Here is a 16,282-nt window from a genome sequence, read left to right as displayed (position 1 = left end):
GCGGCTCCGGGTCTATATCAGTGAGACGGACCCCACGTTTTGTGGCAGGGGAAGGGGTCTGCACTTTGGCCTCTGCCTGGGCCCCATATGTCTGACACTGGCTCTGCTGGTGAGTGTGCAGCAGGGAAGTAATGAGCCCCATGAGAGCACGTGGGTGTGACCCTGCTTGTGCTGTGTGTGGAAGGTGACAGGGGTCACCGTGCCCAAGACTGCCCCTAATAGACACCGCAAGCATGGCCGGGGCCTTGCAGCACCCACAGGACTGGTCCCATTAATACAGAGCTGTCCTTGTTAGGAGGCCTCTGGAGATGGGGAGGGACACGTGGTTGGTTTTCCAGGTGTTTGCAGTGAGGGCAGGGAGGCAAGTGAAGCTAGTAAAGGGCACTTACCTTCCACTGCCTTGTACTTCTCTGTAAAGGGAGAAAGAACAAGCATTATGCAGAGCCCAGCAAGCTCCCTGGTCCCACCCCAGGCACGGGCAGCATCTCCCTGTCTGCCAGTACAGAAACTGTCGGCACCTTGCCATCTGGGCAAGAAACATGCCAGCGGCTAGGACTTTTCGGGAGCAGGTTTATATCTCATATAGGATGAACTGCAGCGCCGGGAGAAAGGAGACCAAAAGAAGAATGTCTTGTGTTCAAAAGCTTGTCTGACTCAATCCCAGATCTGCTGTTCATCCAAAAAATGATTCCACCCCAAAAATTCCTCACCTCTTCCATAACTCCTGGATCATCAAGGCTTCAACATCAAGATTACATCAAGGTGACAACATCACTCTCACACCACCGAGGACAGACGTTGACCCAGAACTAGACAACGTGTGTTCAGCTCCTCTGTGCACGGCCTGTCTGTGCACCCGGGCTCTCCCTGCCCCAGAGTCCTTCACAAGAGCACAGGGCTCCCGAGACAGACACCGCCTTGGTGGGCTCTGGACAAAGGCCTTGCTTAAGCCTTCGGAGTTAGAGTCGGAGGGTCCGTCCTGGTCCCGGGGCCGAGGCAGCTGATGGGGAGGTGCCAGCGCTCAGAAGAGGATGCCACACACACACTGCATCGTGTGCCGGTGCCTAGAGCCCCTGAGCTGGGGGTAATGACTGGGGGCCACACGGCACTCGGGGGAGCAGGGTGGCTGTAGCGGGAGTGAAGGGGGCAGTTTCCCTTGTTTCCAGACTGCGCGGCTCCGGGTCTATATCAGTGAGAGGGACCCCACGTTTTGTGGCAGGGGAAGGGGCCTGCACTTTGGCCTCTGCCTGGGCCCCGTGTGTCTGACACTAGCTCTGCTGGTGAGTGTGCAGCACGGGAGTTATGAGCCCCATGAGAGCACGTGGGTGTGACCCTGCTTGTGCTGTGCGCAGAAGGTGACAGGGGTGACCGTGCCCAAGACTGCCCCAATAGACACCGCACACATGGCCAGGGCCTTGCAGCACTCTCAGCACTGGTCCCATTCATACAGAGCCATCCTTGTTAGGAGGCCTCTGGAGATGGGGAGGGACACGTGGTTGGTTTTCCAGGTGTTTGCAGTGAGGGCAGGGAGGCAAGTGAAGCTAGTAAAGGGCACTTACCTTCCCCTGCCTGGTACTTCTCTGTAAAGGGAGAAAGAAGAAGCGTTAATGCAGAGCCCAGCAAGCTCCCTGGTCCCACCCCAGGCATGGGCAGCATCTCCCTGTCTTCCAGTACAGAAACTGTCAGCCCCTTGCCATCTGGGCAAGAAACATGCCAGCTGCTAGGAGTTTTTGGGAGCAGGTTTATATCTCATATAGGATGAACTGCAGCGCCGGGAGAAAGGAGACCAAAAGAAGAACGTCTTGTGTTCAAAAGCTTGTCTGACTCAATCCCAGATCTGCTGTTCATCCAAAAAATGATTCCACCCCAAAAATTCCTCACCTCTTCCATAACTCCTGGACCATCAAGGCTTCAACATCAAGATTACATCAAGGTGACAACATCACTCTCACACCACCGAGGACAGACGTTGACCCAGAACTAGACAACGTGTGTTCAGCTCCTCTGTGCACGGCCTGTCTTTGTGCACCCGGGCTCTCCCTGCCCCAGAGTCCTTCACCATAGCACAGGGCTCCCTAGACGGCCACCACATTGTTGGGCTCTGAAGAAAGGCCTTGCTTAAGCCTTCGGAGTTAGAGTCGGAGGGTCCGTCCTGGTCCCGGGGCCGAGGCAGCTGATGCGGAGGTGCCAGCGCTCAGAAGAGGATGCCACACACACACTGCATCGTGTGCCGGTGCCTGGAGCCCCTGAGCTGGGGTAATGACTGGGGGCCACACGGCACTCGGGGGAGCAGGGTGGCTGTAGCGGGAGTGAAGGGGGCAGTTTCCCTTGTTTCCAGACTGCGCGGCTCCGGGTCTATATCAGTGAGAGGGACCCCACGTTTTGTGGCAGGGGAAGGGGCCTGCACTTTGGCCTCTGCCTGGGCCCCGTGTGTCTGACACTAGCTCTGCTGGTGAGTGTGCAGCACGGGAGTTATGAGCCCCATGAGAGCACGTGGGTGTGACCCTGCTTGTGCTGTGTGCAGAAGGTGACAGGGGTGACCGTGCCCAAGACTGCCCCTAAGAGACACCGCACACATGGCCGGGGCCTTGCAGCACTCTCAGGACTCGTCCCGTTCATACAGAGCCGTCCTTGTTAGGAGGCCTCTGGAGATGGGGAGGGACACGTGGTTGGTTTTCCAGGTGTTTGCAGTGAGGGCAGGGGGGCAAGTGAAGCTAGTAAGGGGCACTTACCTTCCAGTGCCTCGTACTCATCTGTAAAGGGAGAAAGAACAAGCATTATGCAGAGCCCAGCAAACTCCCTTGTCGCACCCCAGGCACGGGCAGCATCTCCCTGTCTGCCAGTACAGAAACTGTCAGCACCTTGCCATCTGGGCAAGAAACATGCCAGCGGCTAGGACTTTTTGGGAACTGGTTTATATCTCATATTGGATGAACTGCAGAGCTGGGAGAAAGGAGACCAAAAGAAGAATGTCTTGTGTTCAAAATCTTGTCTAACTCAATCCCAGATCTGCAGTGGGTCCAATAACAGATACCACCCCAAAAATTCCTCCCTTCTTCGATAACGCCTGCACAATCAAGGTGACAACATCACTCGAACACCACTGAGGACAGAAGTTGATACAGAAGTGGACAATGTGTTGTGAGGTCCTTTCAGCATGACTTGTTCATGTGCACCTGGGCTCTCCCTGTCCCAGAGTCCTTCACCAGAGCACAGGGCTCCCCAGACGGCCGCCACCTTGGTGGGCTCTGGACAAAGGCCTTGCTTAAGCCTTCGGAGTTAGAGTCGGAGGGTCCGTCCTGGTCCCGGGGCCGAGGCAGCTGATGGGAAGGTGGCAGCGCTCAGAAAAGGATGCCACACACACACTGCATCGTGTGCCGGTGCCTGGAGCCCCTGAGCTGGGGTAATGACTGGGGGCCACACGGCACTCGGGGGAGCAGGGGGGCTGTAGTGGGAGTGAAGGGGGCAGTTTCCCTTGTTTCCAGACTACGGGGCTCTGGGTCAAGATCAGTGAGAGGGACCCCACGTTTTGTGGCAGGGGAAGGGGCCTGCACTTTGGCCTCTGCCTGGGCCCCATGTGTCTGACACTGGCTCTGCTGGTGAGTTTGCAGAAGGGGAGCTTTGAGCCCCATGAGAGCACGTGGGTGTGACCCTGATTGTGCTGTGTGCGGAAGGTGACAGGGGTCACCGTGCCCAAGACTGCCCCAATAGACACCGCACACATGGCCGGGGCCTTGCAGCACCCTCAGCACTGGTCCCGTTCATAGAATCACAGAATCACTGAGTGGGAAGGGACCCAGACAGATCATCGAGTCCGACCCCCGCTATGGGCAGGAAGGCGCACTGGGGGTGGAGGGGTCACAAGACCCCAGCCAGGTGCCTGTCCAGTCTCCTCTTGAAGATCCCCAGGGACGGGGAGAGCACCCCGTCTCTGGGGGCCTGTTCCAGGCTCTGGCCACCCTTACTGTGAAGTCGTTCTTCCTAATATCCAACCTAAACCTCTCCTCCCTCAGCTTGTGGCCACTGTTCCTGGTGACCCCAAGGGGGCCCTGGGGAACAGACTTTCCCCAAGTCCCTGCTGCTGGCCCCGGATAAGGTTGTAGCAGCCACAAGATCCCCCCTCAGCCTCCTCTTGCAGAGACTGAAGAGATTCGGGTCCCACAGCCTGTCCTCATAGCGGTGGCCACGGAGGCCCCAACCATACGAGTGGCCTCCTCTGGACCCTCTCCAGGTTACCCACGTCCCTCCCGAAGTGTGGCACCCAGGACTGGACACAGGACTCCAGCTGCGGCCTGACCGGCGCCGCATGATGGGGAGCAAGACCTCTCTGGCCCTGTCAGTGATGCCGCTGTTGATGCAGGGCAGGGTGCCGTCGGCTCTGCCTATTGCTTTGTCGTGACTCATATTCATCCTGGAGTCGATCCTGACTCCAAGATCCCTCTCTGCCTCTGTGCTGCTGAGACGGGCAACCCCTAACCTATAACCATAAGATCTGTCCTTGTTAGGAGGCCTCTGGAGGTGGGGAGGGACACGTGGTTGGTTTTCCAGGTGTTTGCAGTGAGGGCAGGGAGGCAAGTGAAGCTAGTTAAGGGCACTTACCTTCCACTACCTTGTACTTCTCTGTAAAGGGAGAAAGAACAAGCATTATGCAGAGCCCAGCAAACTCCCTTCTCACACCCCAGGCACGGGCAGCATCTCCCTGTCTGCCAGTACAGAAACTGTCAGCCCCTTGCCATCTGGGCAAGAAACATGCCAGCGGCTAGGACTTTTTGGGAACTGGCTTATATCTCATATTGGATGAACTGCAGAGCTGGGAGAAAGGAGACCAAAAGAAGAACGTCTTGTGTTCAAAAGCTTGTCTGACTCAATCCCAGATCTGCTGTTCATCCAAAAAATGATTCCACCCCAAAAATTCCTCACCTCTTCCATAACTCCTGGATCATCAAGGCTTCAACATCAAGATTACATCAAGGTTACAACATCACTCTCACACCACCGAGGACAGACGTTGACCCAGAACTAGACAACGTGTGTTCAGCTCCTCTGTGCAAGGCCTGTCTGTGCACCCGGGCTCTCCCTGCCCCATAGTCCTTCACAAGAGCACAGGGCTCCCGAGACGGCCGCCGCCTTGGTGAGCTCTGGACAAAGGCCTTGCTTAAGCCTTCGGAGTTAGAGTCGGAGGGTCCGTCCTGGTCCCGGGGCCGAGGCAGCTGATGGGGAGGTGCCAGCGCTCAGAAGAGGCTGCCACACACACACTGCATCATGTGTCGGTGCCTGGAGCCCCTGAGATGGGGTAATGACTGGGGGCCACACGGCACTCGGGGGAGCAGGGTGGCTGTAGCGGGAGCGAAGGGGGCAGTTTCCCTTGTTTCCAGACTGCGCGGCTCCGGGTCTATATCAGTGAGAGGGACCCCACGTTTTGTGGCAGGGGAAGGGGCCTGCACTTTGGCCTCTGCCTGGGCCCCGTGTGTCTGACACTAGCTCTGCTGGTGAGTGTGCAGCACGGGAGTTATGAGCCCCATGAGAGCACGTGGGTGTGACCCTGCTTGTGCTGTGCGCAGAAGGTGACAGGGGTGACCGTGCCCAAGACTGCCCCTAAGAGACACCGCACACATGGCCGGGGCCTTGCAGCACTCTCAGGACTCGTCCCGTTCATACAGAACCGTCCTTGTTAGGAGGCCTCTGGAGATGGGGAGGGACACGTGGTTGGTTTTCCAGGTGTTTGCAGTGAGGGCAGGGGGGCAAGTGAAGCTAGTAAGGGGCACTTACCTTCCAGTGCCTCGTACTCATCTGTAAAGGGAGAAAGAACAAGCATTATGCAGAGCCCAGCAAACTCCCTTCTCACACCCCAGGCACGGGCAGCATCTCCCTGTCTGCCAGTACAGAAACTGTCAGCCCCTTGCCATCTGGGCAAGAAACATGCCAGCGGCTAGGACTTTTCGGGAGCAGGTTTATATCTCATATAGGATGAACTGCAGCGCCGGGAGAAAGGAGACCAAAAGAAGAACGTCTTGTGTTCAAAAGCTTGTCTGACTCAATCCCAGATCTGCTGTTCATCCAAAAAATGATTCCACCCCAAAAATTCCTCACCTCTTCCATAACTCCTGGACCATCAAGGCTTCAACATCAAGATTACATCAAGGTGACAACATCACTCTCACACCACCGAGGACAGACGTTGACCCAGAACTAGACAACGTGTGTTCAGCTCCTCTGTGCACGGCCTGTCTGTGTGCACCCGGGCTCTCCCTGCCCCAGAGTCCTTCACCATAGCACAGGGCTCCCTAGACGGCCACCACATTGTTGGGCTCTGAAGAAAGGCCTTGCTTAAGCCTTCGGAGTTAGAGTCGGAGGGTCCGTCCTGGTCCCGGGGCCGAGGCAGCTGATGCGGAGGTGCCAGCGCTCAGAAGAGGATGCCACACACACACTGCATCGTGTGCCGGTGCCTAGAGCCCCTGAGCTGGGGTAATGACTGGGGGCCACACGGCACTCGGGGGAGCAGGGGGGCTGTAGTGGGAGTGAAGGGGGCAGTTTCCCTTGTTTCCAGACTCCGGGACTCCGGGTCTATATCAGTGAGAGAGACCCCACGTTTTGTGGCAGGAGAAGGGGCCTGCACTTTGGCCTCTGCCTGGGCCCCGTGTGTCTGACACTAGCTCTGCTGGTGAGTGTGCAGCACGGGAGTTATGAGCCCCATGAGAGCACGTGGGTGTGACCCTGCTTGTGCTGTGTGCAGAAGGTGACAGGGGTGACCGTGCCCAAGACTGCCCCTAAGAGACACCGCACACATGGCCGGGGCCTTGCAGCACTCTCAGGACTTGTCCCGTTCATACAGAGCCGTCCTTGTTAGGAGGCCTCTGGAGATGGGGAGGGACACGTGGTTGGTTTTCCAGGTGTTTGCAGTGAGGGCAGGGGGGCAAGTGAAGCTAGTAAAGGGCACTTACCTTCCAGTGCCTCGTACTCATCTGTAAAGGGAGAAAGAACAAGCATTATGCAGAGCCCAGCAAACTCCCTTCTCACACCCCAGGCACGGGCAGCATCTCCCTGTCTGCCAGTACAGAAACTGTCAGCCCCTTGCCATCTGGGCAAGAAACATGCCAGCGGCTAGGACTTTTTGGGAACTGGCTTATATCTCATATTGGATGAACTGCAGAGCTGGGAGAAAGGAGACCAAAAGAAGAACGTCTTGTGTTCAAAAGCTTGTCTGACTCAATCCCAGATCTGCTGTTCATCCAAAAAATGATTCCACCCCAAAAATTCCTCACCTCTTCCATAACTCCTGGATCATCAAGGCTTCAACATCCAGGTTACATCAAGGTGACAACATCACTCTCACACCACCGAGGACAGACGTTGACCCAGAACTAGACAATGTGTGTTCAGCTCCTCTGTGCACGGCCTGCCTGTGCACCCGGGCTCTCCCTGTCCCATGGCCCAGGAAGCCGCTACCAAACAGGGGTGAGCTACAGGGTCCTAGCAGGGACGGAGGTGGACAGTTACCCATGACTGCAGGCTGTGGGCCCCTGGGCTACATCAATGGCCCTGAGTGGGATGGCACAGGGAAAGGCCGGCACCCAGACCCAGATGTGGGGTCTGCCCTGCTCAGAGACTGCTCCCACAGCTTCAGCCCATCCCCGGTGCTTGGAGCTCCTCTCAGAGCAGAGGATGGAGCCCCCGTCCGTCCTGTCCTGCCCCGTCTCAGAGGAGCTCTCCTCTCCCCACCTTCTCAAATTACTTTTTGTACGGCGGAAGTAGAAACTGCCCAGGACACTGACCACCAGCACGATGGGTACGATCACAGCCAGAGCCACCATCCAGGGGGAGACACGTGGGAAAAAGTGACCTGCAGGAGAATATGGCATTCACTTGGCAGCCTGCGTGAGTAAATGCCCAGGCCTGGGGGCAGCAGTGGTTTTCCCTGGGACCCTCTGTGGCAGAAAGCCACCTTGGTTTCTCCCCAAGATCTCTGCCCTGGGACACTGTGACTAAAATCTCTGGGCTGCAACCGTTTGATGAGGGTGGGCCCTGCACATGGGGGACCGTACCCTCGGCCTGTCTCTTCAGGGAACCGGAGCTGGCTGCATCCCTGAGGGGGGGAACCTGCTCCCTCTGCCCACGGGACTGGCATCAATGGGTGGGGGGTTTCTACCTGGGGAGCTGGAATCTGCCTGGTAACAGGTGATGGATTTCAAATGGGCTGGCTGACAGCGAGCCGGGGCTGACCTCCACTGGCCCAGGTGACTGAGGTCACAGGGGCTGTATAGGTTGGCGGGGGGGAAGGAGGCTCTCTCTCTTCGGCCATGCGGTGAAGCAGCAGCCATGCGGGGGACACAGAGGAGCTTTACCATCTGAAGTTGGCTCTCTCCCCCAAAGTCACGAGCTGGAAACCGCCTGCTTTCACAGGGGAATTTCACCAGCCTCGGGAAGATGTGAGTAAGCTACTCAATCGGATTAGATATCTAGCTGGCAGTAACACAGGTGTGTGATCAAAAGGCTACCTCAGCCCCGCTGTTTGCTCTCTAGGATTTCTAGGATATTGCTCAACCCTGTGCCCTAGTTTCCCCTACCCCTCGTAATCAATAAAGTTCTCCTTTGTGACCGGTGTGGGAGACTTATTGAGGGGTGGGTCTAAATTACGCCAGAGAGATCCCTTAGGTCTGCGGAGTAAGGGAGACTTTGCTTTTTGCCCCCTGACTTGGGGAAGTGCCCCAAGTGCCTGTACCGGGTCGAGTACCCGTCGGACTATTAGGCCTGTGTTTCCCCGAGGACACAGGGCCGAGAGAGTCCCTTCTTGGGGTGGTGGCGGCACGTTACCCCCAGACTAGCGAGTGTGCTCCGGGAGAGGGGTCGGCCGAGCATCAGGCGCCCCTAGGGAGGCGCTCGGCGCCTGGCAGGGGGTCGGGCGCAGGGAGGTGGGCGGCTCAACACAGGAGCACCCCCTACTGGCCCGCCACACCCTCCTCATGGGTTTCAGGCTGACAGGGCTCCTCCGTGCTTCATGCCCAGCACACTGGAAGCCCAAGCTCCCGCCCGGCTAACGCACCCGCTGGCCTCCCCTGCCCTGAGGCAGCAGAGCGGTCACTGCGGGGATAAACCGGACCCAGCAGCACAGCCCCTGGATGCAGAAACCCCTGCCAGACCGAGGGAAGAGAGACAGCGACCTCCCCTTCCTCAGGGCATCATGGGATCCTCATGGGAAGTGGATCCTTGGGGGGTCATAGGGATCAAAACACTGGCGTGCATCCATAGATGCTTCTCGAGCAAATCCCAGGACGTCATTCTCCCCTTGTCCTCGGCCTTGGTGAGCCGCAGCTGGAGTACTGCCTCCAGTTTTGGGCTCCACAATACATAAAGGATGTGGAGAAGCTTGAGAGAGTCCAGAGGAGAGCCACGCGCATGATCAGAGGTCAGGAAAACAGACCGTATGATGATAGGCTGAGAGCCATGGGGCTCCTTAGCCTGGAAAAGCGCAGGCTCAGGGGTGATCTGGTGGCCACCTATAAGTTTGTGAGGGGTGCTCATCAGGATGACTTCCTGCGCTTGGGGTGGGGGGCTGGACTCGATGAGCCTCCCAGCCCCTTCTAGCCCAAATGTCTATGAATCTGTCCCACGCAAGTGCTTGTCTAGCCTATTCCAAGCACTGCACAGTCAATCGTCTCACACAGGTAAAAGGCAAACAGCTTGAGGACCACAAGAGCAGCCTCACGCAGCAAAACCCTCTATATCCTGCCACGGCATGGTTGTTAAATACGCTTCAGAGACCCAATGAAGGGAGCCTTGTCCTCTGCCTCCCCCCACTCCCACGGCTACAGTGAGGCAGCCCATCCCCCCATGGTCTGCACCATCACTATCACAGGGAAATATTCCTTCCTGACCCCAAATGAGGTGATTAATTAGCCCCTGAGCAGAAGGGCAACAGCCTCCAGCCAGGGATCAGGAACTATGGGATTCTTGCCTGAGTGAGACTGACGTCCCCGCGCCCCCAGGGAGCTGCACCCCTGAGTCTCCTCGTGCACCCAGAGACCCTGCGTGCACTGTGGGGCTCTGCAAGGAAAAGCCGGGACAGACAGCGGCACCAGGGAAGGGTTCAGGTGACTGTGGAGAGCCTAATCTGACCCCTTTTACACACAGGGGTTTATGGATGATCTGGTTTCCCCTGTCCTGAGCCCAGTCATGCAGGTCAGACTAAAGCAGTACCAGGGCTTGGCTAAAGCCTGCCATTGAGAAGCACCTCCTGGCTGGGACCGAGCACACCCGGAGAGGAAGGACCCGGGCCAGCCCAGGGCCGTGCGTCCTCGGCTTTGCCCTGCCCTGCTCACACGTCGCACCACATTTCTGATTGCAGCTACTCCAAGTTCAAGACCCTGCTCTGGACTTCCATGTTTTGTGCAGCCCCTGGCAGCAGCGGCAGGGAGCAGTGACTCTGCACCCCCAGCCCGAGACACCCCAGAGGGGCTGGGAGTGGAGACGTGCTGAGCACCTGCCTTCGAACCCCAGGCTCCCTCGGGTGTCTCAGCTGGGTGCCCAAAGCGGAGGCCCCCCCAGCCCTAAGTGGCATTTGCAAACCTTGGGCAGGACGCACTGCCTGACCCCCCCGGCTCACCCAGGCCCGGCTCTCGGCTCAGCCCCAGGGCGCTTGGCCTGAGTCCTCGTGTCAGTGTCACGGCAAACTCCCGCGTCCCCGTAAGCCCTGCGGAGAGCAGCACAGACGGGCTGTTGTGCTGCCCGGGGAAACGGCTCCCTACATGTCCGACACGTGAGCAGGGATCACCCTCCCCACCCCGACGCCGAGCTCACGGTGCGGCAGGCACTGACCTGCAATGCTGATGGAGGCTGTTTTCTCCTGGGTCAGGAACAGGCTCCTGACAGAACAGGTCACGATCTGGTTCGACTCCTCCAGGATCACAACAGCAACCTCTGCGTGAAACAGTCCCTCAGTGTCTGCGGAAATCTTCTCAGATTTTTTTGGTAGCGGCTGCCCACGGTGATCCCTCCACTGGACCTCAGGCTCTGGGTACCACCCAGCTGATCGACACACCAGCCGGATCCCTCCATCCTGGTGACCTTCAGCAGAGATGTGGGGGTCCGAGCCCAGTGCTGCAGAGGAAGAGACAAACCCTGCGTTAGGTCTAGACCAGGGCTGCAAACTCAGCCACCCCTGGGGCCAGATGCTGACTGCAGGGATCCTTGCGGGCTGGGTCTGGACACGGCACGGGGGCAGTGGCAGTGGCACTGGGGCAACCAGTGGCGGTGGTAGGGTCAACGGCAGCAGCAGCCGCCATGCTACAGGTAATGGCCGTGGTGGGGCGAGCAGGGGGGAGACTTAACCCCTGACACGGACACATGCAGCTCAGCCCAGTTGCTCACGCCCCACCACTCACACACATCACCAATAGGGCTCCCTGCCCCCGATTTCGGCAGCAGGCCCCATCCCCACTTGGGCACTGCCTGAATCCCCAGCCCCTCTATAGCCCCACAGGCTGAACGCTTTGCTCCCCGGCGGGATTCAGCCGCAGTTCATCGTCTGACACAACTGCTCTAGGTGCACGGGGGACTCGCCCAGCACCACCGCTGGGTGTGAGTACTCAATTCCTGGTCATCCCTAAGGGATGTGGACTGCAAAATACATCAGCAGCTCAGACCTTCGGGAAGGAGCCTCCGCAGGTCTCTCAGCAGAGCCGCTACAGGGAGGGGCACTGTGCTGCTCTCTGCGAGATGAACACAGCCGGGAGCGAGAGCTTAAAGGGGGTAACCTGCTCCGTCCATCTCCGTGGGTGCTCTCACCCCCGGCCGCGGGCCTGTCTCCTACACTGAACATGCCTGATTGCACGGGATCCCGCCCAGGGCCTGGCACGGATCCGGGCTCTCGTGCAGCGCGAGGGCAGCGCAGCTTCCCCAGCGCATGCCCTGCGTGATGGTCAGAGCATGCTGATCAGCTCATACGAGAGCAAACGAGATCCCATGGGTTTTGGTGCATCTTACCATACCTATGTTAGAAGATGTTTTCTGATTGGCTGAATTAAAGTAGCTGCTGATTTTAAATAGGGCTTTGATAACAAATAGATGCCGGGGCAGAGGTGGGGTGGGGGGTTACCCAAGGAAGGACCGATAGCTTCCCAGCTCTCAGCTGCAAACTCAGAGCTGAGCTGGGCCGAGCTGCGTGTCCGGCCTGGCGGGGCTCAGCACGTCACCAAGGGCCAGGCGGGATGGGCAAAGGCCAGGCAGTGTGGCCAGCAGCTGAGACACGTCTAGCACGTCCCTGACCAGGTTGTACTGGGGAATCTGCCTCTGTGTAAGCTTCCTCTGAGCTGACCCTGAAAGAGGCTGGGGCTCGGTCTGAGCTGCATCCAGGGTTGGGCCGTGACCTGACAAGGGCATGAAAACACACCCCGCAAGCACCGAAGGGGAGAGACGGACTGGCCTCTGCTTCAACAGCCTTGGCCCGGCCTACAGCTGCTGGTCCCCGGAGAGTGTCCCGGTTGGTCTCTAGACTAGCTGTGTTATCCTGTCACTGATAAACAGGGAGACGGGAGTTCAAGAAGAGTGGTTGCTTCTCAAGGAAGCGATCCTCAGTGCACAAGCTACATCTATCCCAACACGGAGGAAAGGCAGCAAGAAGGCACAGCAGCCCTCCTGGCTCTCCAGAGACCTAGCAGACCTACTGTGGCTAAAAAGGAAAGCCTACAAAGGATGGAGGACGGGATTCACCTCCAAGGAGGATTACTCCGCGCTGGTCCGGTCCTGCAGGGAGCAAACCAGGAAAGCCAAGGCTGCAACTGAACTCCAACTAGCTTCAGGCATCAAGGACAACAAAAAGTCCTTTTTCAGATATGTGGGGAGCCGGAGGAAAAGCAAGGGCAATGTTGGACCCCTGCTAAACCAGATGGGGCAACTGACGCCCAGGAAAAAGCCAACCTCTTAAATAGGTACTTTGCGTCAGTCTTTCGTCAGTCCCATGGGACGCCCATGCCTGCTATGGGACAGGGAAATCTGGGTGAGGGGAATCCCCTACCCTCCATCAATGCTGACCTTGTGAAGGAACACCTTGAGAAGCTGGATACATTCAAGTCAGCCGGCCCTGACAACCTGCACCCCAGGGTACTCAAGGAGCTGGCGAGTGGCATAGCCCAGCCCCTGGCATGGGTCTTCGAGAGCTCCTGGCGCTCTGGTGTAGTGCCCGAAGACTGGAAGAGGCCAATGTGGTGCTGATCTTCAAGAAAGGGAGGAGAGTGGATCCGGCTAACTACAGGCCCATTAGCCTGACTTCTAACCTGGGGAAGATCTTAGAAAAGTTTATTAAGGAGGCCATCCTTGAGGGACTGGCCCAGGCTAACATCCTAAGGGACAGCCAGCATGGGTTTGTTGCGGGTAGGTCTTGTTTGACCAATCTCATTTCCTTCTATGACCGGGTGACCTATCACCTGGACAAGGGAGAAGAGATTGATGTCATATATCTTGACTTCAAAAAAGCTTTTGATCTGGTATCCCATGATCACCTCTTGGCCAAACTGCCCAGTTGTGGCCTTGGCTCCACCACGATCCGCTGGCTGGGAAATTGGCTCCGTGGTCGGACCCAGAGGGTTGTGATTGATGGCAGTCACTCATCGTGGTGCCCTGTGACCAGTGGGGTCCCTCAAGGCTCTGTCCTGGGACCCATCCTGTTCAACATCTTCATTAACGATGTGGACATTGGAGTCAGGAGTGGACTGGCCAAGTTCGCCGATGACACCAAACTTTGGGGCAAAGCATCCACGCCAGAAGATAGGCGGGTGATCCAGGCTGACCTGGACAAGCTCAGCAAATGGGCAGATGAGAACCTGATGGTGTTTAACACCGAAAAATGCAAGCTTCTCCACCTTGGGAGGAAAAACCTGCAGCACCCTTATAGGCTCGGCAGTGCTACGTTGGTTAGCGCTACAGAAGAAAGAGACTTGGGGGTCATCATTGACCATAAGTTGAACATGAGCCTGCAATGCGATGCTGCGGCTAGTAAAGCGACCAAAATGCTGGCGTGCATCCATAGATGCTTCTCGAGCAAATCCCGGGACATCATTCTCCCCTTGTACTTGGCCTTGGTGAGGTCGCAGCTGGAGTACTGCGTCCAGTTTTGGGCTCCACAATTCAAAAAGGATGTGGAGAAGCTTGAGAGAGTCCAGAGGAGAGCCACGCGCATGATCAGAGGTCAGGAAAACAGATCTTACGATGACAGGCTGAGAGCCACGGGACTCTTTAGCCTGGAAAAACGCAGGCTCAGGGGGGATCTGATGGCCACCTATAAGTTTATCAGGGGTGACCACCAGGATCTGGGGGAACGTCTGTTCACCAGAGCGCCCCAAGGGATGACGAGGTCGAACGGTCACAAACTCCTGCAAGACCGTTTCAGGCTGGACATAAGGAAGAATTTCTTTCCTGTCCGAGCCCCCAAGGTCTGGAACAGCCTGCCAGCGGAGGTGGTTCAAGCACTGACATTGAACACCTTCAAGAGCAAATTGGATGCTTATCTTGCTGGGATCCTATGACCCCAGCTGACTTCCTGCCCTTTGGGCGGGGGCTGGACTCGATGATCTCCCGAGGTCCCTTCCAGCCCTAATGTCTATGAAATCTATGAAAATCTATGAACACACTGCATTTCCCTCAGCGTATCCTTTTGAATTAAACAGAAAAGGTGACGAGCAAGGAGACCAGCAAACATCCCCTGGGCACAACGACCAGTGTGTGAACTGGCTGAAGATTAGCAAGACGGGGTAAAGCCCAGAGCCCCCAGTGCTTCAGCCTTATTCCAGAGGGGCTGGGGGCTGGAGAAATCCAGCAAAACTCTCCATGCAGGGATTAGGACTCTTGTGTCTGCATCCATACACAGGAAATGTTCCCCCCCTCCCCACAGCTCACTTTCTCTAGGAGTGGGGCATTGTTATGCAAGGGACAAGGTTTGCCTCTCGCCTCGAAATCAATATATGAAAACTCACATCAAAATCAACATATCCAACATATGTACAAATATCAAAATATATCCAATGTAAGCAAAATGGCATAAAGATCAATATAACCAGGAAAGATATCAGCCAAAACAACCCTTGCCTCTCGCATTGTTCCTGGACCATATCTATAGCATCCCTCTCCCGCCACCAGTACGTATGACAAGTTCATCAAAAGAAGTGTTAAAAGGCCTGTCAAACTGAAACTTTCTGCCCCAGCCCCGTGCTCCTCCCCTGGTGCGCTCCAGCCCCCAAAGTCCACAGGCTACCCTGGGGTACGGATGTGAATGGAAAACCCTCCTGGGCTGCTCTCAGGAAATAAATCCCCCTCCTCTCCCAGGGAGCGCACACTGAAGGCACTGGAGGCGGAGATGGGATCTGGGGACTGGCGAGTGAGCTATCATCTGCTCCCCTTGAGCCCTCCAGCCCCAGCCAGTGCACTGTGGGCAGGCCCAGACTCTAGCAGGAGTTACCCACCGGTGACCTGCAGCTCCAGCAGAGCCTCTTCAGAGGAGACCCCAGCCTGGAAGAAGCAGGTGTACTGCCCGTGGTCGGAGGGGCGCACCCCGCGTATTCTCAGCGAGACGCTCCCAGAGGTGATGTTGTCCTTCAGGAGCTGAGTCCTCCCAACATACTCCGGCATCTGCTCTCCAGGCTGATCCTGACCTCCCCGGTACAAGTGCACCACTGAAGAGAACCGGGACTGGAACCACCGCACCTCCATGCTCTCCGCGCTCGTCGCAGGGGACAGGCGGCAAGGAAGGACCGCGACTTCTCCCACAGAGGCAACAACTGGCCGGTCCGGTCCGATCACTCTGAACTGGGCTGGGGAAGAGTGCGAGACCAGAGGGAAATGACACGGGACAGGAGCCATGAACTCTGCCAATGCAGCTTCAACGGCCCCATAACATAAAGGAGGAGACAGGCAAACATGCACGCAGAGCAGCCTGGCCGGAGCGGGCAGAGGACAGCATGGCCTCCCTTGGCCTCCCTCTGCAGCGGGTCAGCTCTCTGGCCCTGGGCCCAGCAGGGACAAAGGAGAGGGGACAGGGCCCTGCACATGCATTGACAGGACGGGCCAGGTAGGTGTTGGGGGAGGCCCAGGCCTGGGTCTTCCAGCCCCACCGCAGCCCACCGGGTTCAGGGGAGAGTCCCAGGCCCTGCCGGCTGGCCACATTTCACTATGCATCCCAGCCGTGAATTTAGTTTCCTGAGTCAGAGACCAGGGAAAGGCGCCCTTGTAAATCCAGGAGAGACAAATGGTTAGCAGCAAAGGCAGACAAAAGGGAGGGCAAGGTGGCAGCTTAGGG

At 57.3% G+C, this 16,282-nt stretch overlaps 1 protein-coding gene across 2 annotated transcripts in view; it reads right to left on the bottom strand.

Moving 5' to 3' along the window:
* The window catches only part of LOC149875568 (butyrophilin subfamily 1 member A1-like), a 232,924-nt gene that overhangs the window by 82,385 nt on the left and 134,257 nt on the right, over positions 1-16,282 (bottom strand). The window lies entirely within an intron of this gene.

This window comes from Crocodylus siamensis, chromosome 1 (genome assembly GCF_052110815.1).
Source record: "Crocodylus siamensis isolate JL-2025a chromosome 1, ASM5211081v1, whole genome shotgun sequence".
Taxonomy (NCBI): domain Eukaryota; kingdom Metazoa; phylum Chordata; order Crocodylia; family Crocodylidae; genus Crocodylus; species Crocodylus siamensis.
This window is presented reverse-complemented; position numbering and strand designations above follow the sequence as displayed.